The sequence below is a fragment of the Cyprinodon tularosa genome, unplaced genomic scaffold (genome assembly GCF_016077235.1).
Source record: "Cyprinodon tularosa strain WSP-4 unplaced genomic scaffold, ASM1607723v1 ctg284, whole genome shotgun sequence".
NCBI lineage: Eukaryota > Metazoa > Chordata > Actinopteri > Cyprinodontiformes > Cyprinodontidae > Cyprinodon > Cyprinodon tularosa.
In genome coordinates, this window is record NW_024038990.1 from 893,735 (window position 1) to 901,380 (window position 7,646).

Sequence of the window (7,646 nt, forward strand, 5' to 3'; positions counted from 1 at the left end):
TTGTTCAATTGTCCAATTTAATTTTTGGATTTTTTTTTCTCAATTAAATTGTCTTTTTCTTACAAAAAATTTTTTCCCACTTTTTTTAAATCTATCATTTTTAGGTTGAGTTTTACGAATTGCATTCTTTTGAAAGAGCAGTTTTCAGATCACATTCTCTTTACTTTTTGGACTGAGCTTTCTTTTGGAGGGAGGAGCAAAGACACATTTCCATTGGTCTACTTGGACCATGTTTGAAAAACTCTTATTTAAACTTTAGATTCTGTTGAAGCAACATTGTTTTGGTATATGTGCACATCAAGAGTGAGCATGTAATCGAATTGTTAAAACTCAATGTGGAAAAAAATGTTAACTTTGATAAAAAAAAATAAATAAATATATATATATATATATATATATATATATATATATAATAAAATATGAAAAATAAATGTGATTTGTGTTCTTTAAAAAAATCTATCTGATGAAACTTACTCTTTTTCATTATTTATCTTTCTAAATGTCATTTCTTGATTGCATTTTTCTCAAATTTGAGTTTACAAAAACATATTCTTTGCTTGCAAAAAAAAAAATTAAACAAACTTCACTCCATACATATCATTTTCCTATTTGATTTAGAAATAAACAAATACTTTAACATTTTGCAATATTTCACCCTTTAGCAGTAGCCAACAGAGGCGCCTCCAGATAGTTTTGAAGAGGTGGCCCAATTATAACCCAACTAAGATTGGCCAGGGAAAATTATATGTGTAACACAACAGATAAACATAGAGGTAATTTCAAATTCTTCACAGAAACATTAAAGAAGATAGGAAAAAGTCCCATTCAGCAGCTGGTATAACTTATATGCTTATATAAGAAGTTGTGTATCTGTATAGTGTCATGGTCTTGGTTCTGCTGTTTTCTTTGCTCCTTGTTTTCTAGATTTATTAGCCTAATTCCAGTTTTGTTGTGTTTCTAGATTTATATTCTCAAGTTTTTCTGTTGTCCTCTTTTGCCCTCTTGTGTGTGTGTATGTTCCTTTCCCCTTGGCTCCCTCGTTGTCTCCTCTCACACCTGTTCCTTGTCTGCTCGTTAGCCCTCCCTTTGTCTCTCTCTCCTATATATGCTCTCCCTCTGCTCTCACTCTTGGTTGGTTCCTTGTCTTTGCTGTCCTCCCATGCTGTTGTCCACGTTCCTTGTCTCTCCCTGGCTCCTCGTGTTTGGTTTTCCCCAGATGTCTTCTCAGTTCTGGTTTGCCTTTCATTATTAGTTGGATTTTTGGATTCCTGCCTTTGTTTACTGTTTTGCCCCATTAAAACTCCCAGAAATCTCCTCAGCCTCTCTGCCTCTGCATTTGGGTCCTCTACCACAACCAAACCGTGACATATAGAGGTGATGAGAAATGTTGCAGACCTCTCTTATCTGAGTTCATGATAGATATTAAAGTTGCTGAGGTTTTAAAGGACCCTTAAAAATTACAAAAAGTAAACAAATAATTTTTGCTACTTCTCAGATGTTTCCCTTCTTATTCACAATATTCAAAGTATGAATTTAATACAGTGCAGCATAAACAGGCTGAAAGAGAAGGACAAAAAATTAATAAAGTTGACCAATCAGTCCTACATCATTATAATTTAAGATAATTTATATGCTTTATTGACTATGAGAATTTGCTTTTAAAGATAAGAATAAAGGTTTATTCATTCTTTTTCCCCTTTATGTGACACTTTGAATATATTTTCTTTATAAAAAGCTTCATAAAACACATTAGTAATATACATCAAACATAAAGAATTTTATTCGGTATTTGATCATTTTGATGTCTAGCAATTAGTAGCAATAACTGTAACCATTTTTTTTTTTCATGGTATTAATGGTCAATTTTCATATTCAATGAACTGTATGTGTTGCTGTTGAACTTTTCCCATAATATTGAAGAGGTGTGAGATGCATAAAGTCAGAGGATGACAAACATATCATTAATTAGTGAATTTAACTCCAGATAACAGGCTACAAATAGACTGTAGCACTTTTGATTGAGGCTCGCTACTGCCCCTTAGTGGCCTTCAGTGAGCATGACAAATAAAGGATGCAACTGCAGGTTTCTTGAGCAGAGGCAGCTTTTTTCTTAACCTTATCCATTTTCCTCTTCTCTCACTGTATTGATTAAAAAATGCTTACCTCTGAGTGAAACGCTTTGAGAGAAGAATAACTAGAGGAAGTATTTCAAGGATTGATTTCTTCCACTCAGGCACATATAATGAACCTGCTCTCTTGGTCGGTGAGGCACACGGGGTCAGAGGTTAGTGCTGCCCTGGACATACAAAGCTGCAAAAAAAAGAAAAAAATCATTTTCTTTCCTACATATTGGGTTTATTGCATAAGCAGCGGCAGGCATTAAGTGCAGGTGGTTGCTCCTTGAAGAAACAGCAGAAAACGGCAGGTAATTTGTCAGTCCGCTTGCCAGAATGAAAACTATTACAATCGACTGCAGGTGTACCCGGGCATGCATCTGCTCAAAACAAATGAATCCAAAAATTGCCTGCAATAAACACTTATGAAAGACAGAAGAGCTACTCTAACCATCGGTTCTCAGCTTGATCTATCTCTGACCATTACAGTGCTATTAGTGTTGGTGGTGGTGGTGGGGGTTGCAAGGTTGTTCTGGCTCCTCTTGTCATTGACAGAATGAATGGGCTGTGAGCTGAATTTCAATAGGCTCATAAAAGGAAGACTTACTTCTCTTGGCAGGTGCAAAAGGTTCCAACCCGATAGCTTGCACTTTGCCTTCTGCCTGTGTGGATCTTCGGTGTCCCCTAACATACAGGTTCACAGTCTGGGGTAAACAGGGGCAGATGGAGGGAGCTAAACACTGGGGTTCCATTTGTATGCAGCCACCACAACTCTAGATTTTTATTACAATTGGTGGTACCCCCTAAGTTCCAGCAATAAGGCAAGAACTTACTGTGCCAAAAGAGTTCCCCCTCATTAATTTGGCATTAAGAGCATCGAGGGAGTATGAAACTTCCTTAATAGTAAAACTAGTAAAATCTTGGCTGCTCCATATGGCATTTGTGACTGCTATTAGAAAAACAAAAACATAACAGGATTTAAAGTCAAGCGACATCTAATTTTGCCTGCCTAAGCCTTGCAGATGCATGGTTTGTTATAGACACAGAAACTAGTTCAGGGTCAAGATATATTAATCAGAAAAAAAAACAACATTAAAAGTAGCTCGTACAACATCCATACCGCTATAAAAGAAATAATTGTGAATAATTTATTTGTTAGCAATTTTTGGGTAATATGCAAAAGAAGCATACTAATGTCAAAATAGGAAATTCCACATGGTAGTATCATTGCTGTCACCTTCTGGTTTAAAAGGGATCTGCTTGTTCCAGAGGGGTTGGGAACAACACATCCACTGACTAGGGCGGCCACAGGGGTGGCCAATGATTACCTTGGGTGACAATGGCCCTCCCTGTAGCTCCGTCCCTATTATTTAACACCAGGCAGGTCGACAGTCAGTCATAGAGCATGTTAGGTTGAATGACTAAGAATGCTCTTTCCTACTGAAATTAGCGAGTTAACAATACAGTTTTTTTAAACACGGGTCGACCCGCTGACAATTCACGTTTAACTCCCTTCCCGTTGACAAAAAAAAGGTGTGTCGAACCCCCCACTGGCAAGCTGCGTGGCATCTGTCCCCCCACGGCTGCATGTCTGGTGACGCCATTTCCCTGGGTTAGTGTTGTTGATGCTGATGTGCTCTCTTCATCCTCTGACATGGGAGCTGGCTCGGAGCTCGTCTTCCTGGCTGTGTGTTTCCTGGATGGGACGCCTTTTACAGCTGCTCCTTGTATCTCTGCTTCTGTCTCCTTGAACCCCAGTTGGCCTCAGCAGATGGCCGCTCACACTGAGCCTGGTTCTGCTGGAGGTTTCTTCCTGTTAAAAGGGAGTTTTTGCTCTTCACTCTCGCTACAAGCATGCTTAGTGTGAGGGATTGCCTTTGAGTCAATGAGTCGATGCAATCAACTGACGGTATGATCTGGTGAACTGTAAAGTGCCTTGAGATGACATGTGTTGTGAATTGGCGCTATAGAAATAAACTGAATTGAATTGGATTGATGCCACCAGTAAGACAGAAATCAGGGAGGTAAACAATGGAGAGCAAAATGGAAGGTAGCCAGGGCACACATAGTGTTTTATTTTGTTTTTTTGTCCCTCCAAATCCCTCTTACCAGTGCTGCACCATGTTTTTTGAGTTGTTTTGGCTTGTTAGATCAAATGCGACTGGTGCGGTGACATCCATATGTTTTGCTCAATGGTATCACATAATGTACGGGTTGACCAGCAGTGTTGTGCATGAAAGCACTCAATTAACAGCGTTCACTGAATACATTCATATTCATTTTAGTGAATGACAAACTGAACAGATCAGTTTTGAATTAATGAATGTGAACGAGAGTGACGCTCACTCTGAGAATAATGAGCGACAAACACAGTTCACATTCAGTTGATAACGACACTTTTCATTGGATAACGTCAGATTTTCGGCACTTATTATGCAAAAAGCATGACAGACCAGCATGTCTACTGCTAGTACTAGTACTGCTAGTCTGTGCCATTCAGACTCATCCTCTGGTATTTCTGATGCCAGTTTTGCAGAGTTTCAAGAACTAACAAAGGAAGACTGAGACAGAAAAAAAATTACCTTTTTGTGTAGACCGGGACTTAATAAACAAGTCTGTACATAAGCCATGTCCACTTAAAACTTAAACAGACACATCAAGTTAAAGCATTCAAACCTATCTTTGTTTACTAAGCTCTGTGTAATTTGGCTAAATAAAGGCTTCACTACAAATACATATACCTTGACAGCAAAAAGTATTTTCCATTTCTTTCTATATATTATGATAACCCATTTAAAGTGTGAAACATGAGGTTCTGTTGTGTAGGATTGTGGCTTAATTCATCAAATGAACTTGAACTAGAACAAGTTCATTTGGGTAATAGGTTTGTGAACTTAATTCATTTTTTTAAAAAGTGAACCAAGAACTTGAGCTAGTTTATTTTTTTTTATCTGTGTGAGATTAACTTTGAGCTCGTTCTTTTTAATTATGAACAGGCACATAATTGTTGACCAGGGTCTGATGTTCCAACTGTATGCCGATTGGAGCCAAGCCGTTTGAAGACGGTTTTAAGCCTGGTCATTTTCAAGTCTTTTGATCCAGGTGGCCACAGGTCAGTGTGCTGTTCCCACTGCCACTAAAAGCTGATTGTTCCAGGGTTTAAAAAGACACTTGTTGTAGACACTGCTACAAGGATAATAATAAGTTGTCAGTTGATTTTCTTGGTCACACTCTAGAGGGGGTTTCCTTCAACTCAACTGATGTTTCATTTGGGCCCTAGTTTCAAGAGATCTGGCAACAGAACCACCATATTTGTTTTACTGACAGAAGAATTGCAGTTGTCATGTACTCAAGCATGTCTAATTAGTAAAAAGGAGTAATGAAGTTGTTGCCAGGAGATCAGCTCTTCAACCTCCAGCCACTGATTTTCAGTCCAGCCTTCTATCTCTAAGCACAATACATGTAATGCCAGTAAGGCCTTCCCTTCACCCTTCACAGCTTAGCTCTGCAGCATCCACATGGATATAGGAAGTTATAATTCTAATGTGAACATAACTAGAGTTCATACCTTTTTATTATGTCTTTGCAAAATAAAATCTTGATGTAGACCATAAATAAAAGCACGTATTTTATAGTACCACATGTTGCTTCAGAACCAGGGGCTGATGGCTGGGTACCTTCTTGGCTGTGATTGATATCAACACATTGGCACTTACAGCTACCTAAACATGGTGAGCAGAAATGTTTTTACATGAAAATGTTTTGACATGTAATTCCCATTTTAGGGACATGTGTATCAATTGTGTTTTTAATATGAGTAGTTCCAAATCAACACAATATACATGTAATTTTACATATGATTCCCTTTTACATTTGGTACACTGCAAAAACAATCCAGAAATAAGTAAAAAATGGCTTAAATTAAGTATATTTAGCCTTAATTTGAGCAGGTAAATAAGATGATTTGCCAATGGAATGAGTATTTTCACTCTTAAAATAAGATAGTTAGATAATATTTACTTGAAATAAGACGATAAAATAGTTTTTTCTTATTTTAAAAGGAAATTGTCTTGTTCCATTGGCAAAGTGTCTTACTTACCTCCTCAAATCAAGGAAAAACACACTTATTTTAAGAAAAAATAACTTATTGAGATTTATATTTTTTGCAGTGTACATATGGGATTTTTCTGTAGCTGGCTTGCTGGCTTTAAAGGTAAAATTATCTGCTAAAAGCCTCGAATGTCCTGTTGAAATAATTTTACTCATACTTGTTCCTGTTGTAGAGTTTTATCCTGGACCTAGTCGCAGAGATCGAAGCATGGTGTCCCAATCTATTCTTCTCCGCAGACGCCTCCTCCAGCACTGCTGGGGGAAACCTGAGGCGCTCCCAGGCCAGTCAAGAAACAAAGTCCCTACAGCTTTTCGTGGGTCATCCCCTGGGCCTTCTGCTAATGAGATGTACCTTGAAGACCTTCCTATGGAGGTGTCCAAGGGTAACTTGAAAAAGATGTCCAAGCCACCTCATCTGACTCCTCTCAATGTGGAGGAGAAGCGGTTCTACTCCAAGCCTCTATCAAAAAGTGCCCCTCAATCCTGTAGAGACAGTTAAGAAGATGACAAGCCACCTGTTTCCGGTCAAGAACCATGCCCTTGGACTTTGAGATGCCAGCCATTTTTAACTCAGCTATGAACCGCTCGAGTGCCTGTTGTAGGTCTTGGTTGGAAGGGCCAGCAGATACATGTCATCAAAAAAAAAGCAGGGACAAATCTGCTGGTCCCAAATCAGACCCCTCCAGCCCTTGGCTGTGTCCAGAAATCCTGGCTATAAATGAACAGATCCGGTGACAAAGGATCACCGGACAGCCCCTGATGAAGGGCCCCCATCTCAAAACTCCTGGATTGCCCTCCAAAGGGCACGTGAAGGGACACAGTGAAATTCCTTCTCCAGGTCCAAAACACACCTGTGGGTCTGGGTTGGGCAAACACCCATGAACTCTTAAAGGAATAGTACACCCAAAACATGATTAGCCTTCATTTTCTACTCACCCCCATGCTGAACAACACTCTGGAGTACTTTTTTGATATCTCAAATGCATCTGGAGATCTGGGAGGCTTCTTGCTGTCTGCTGACATTCAAATAATGGAAGTCTATGGCGCCCGAGGCAGAAAGGTCCATAAAAGCCCACAAAAAAACGTGTCAATATTCCTCCATACTGCTCGTCCAATGTATTCCAAGTGTCCTGAGTGGGTAGCGTCCATAATTTACTCGAAACGAAGTCATTTAGAATGTTTTTAGAGCATAAACAGTAGTGTATAGGATTTCCTAAAAGCGCGTTCACGACGCTACGGAAACCGCGGCAGACCAAACCAGATGAAAGTGCGCATTCAGCTCGGCAAAGAACTCATGCTCTTCCTCAACACTGAAGTCCTCAGACATTTTTCTTTCGTTGTTTCTTTCTTTGCACAGGTAAACAGCACATTTCTTCTTCTACGCTTGCATTATCGGCAGAGCAGACGCTGAATGCGCACTTT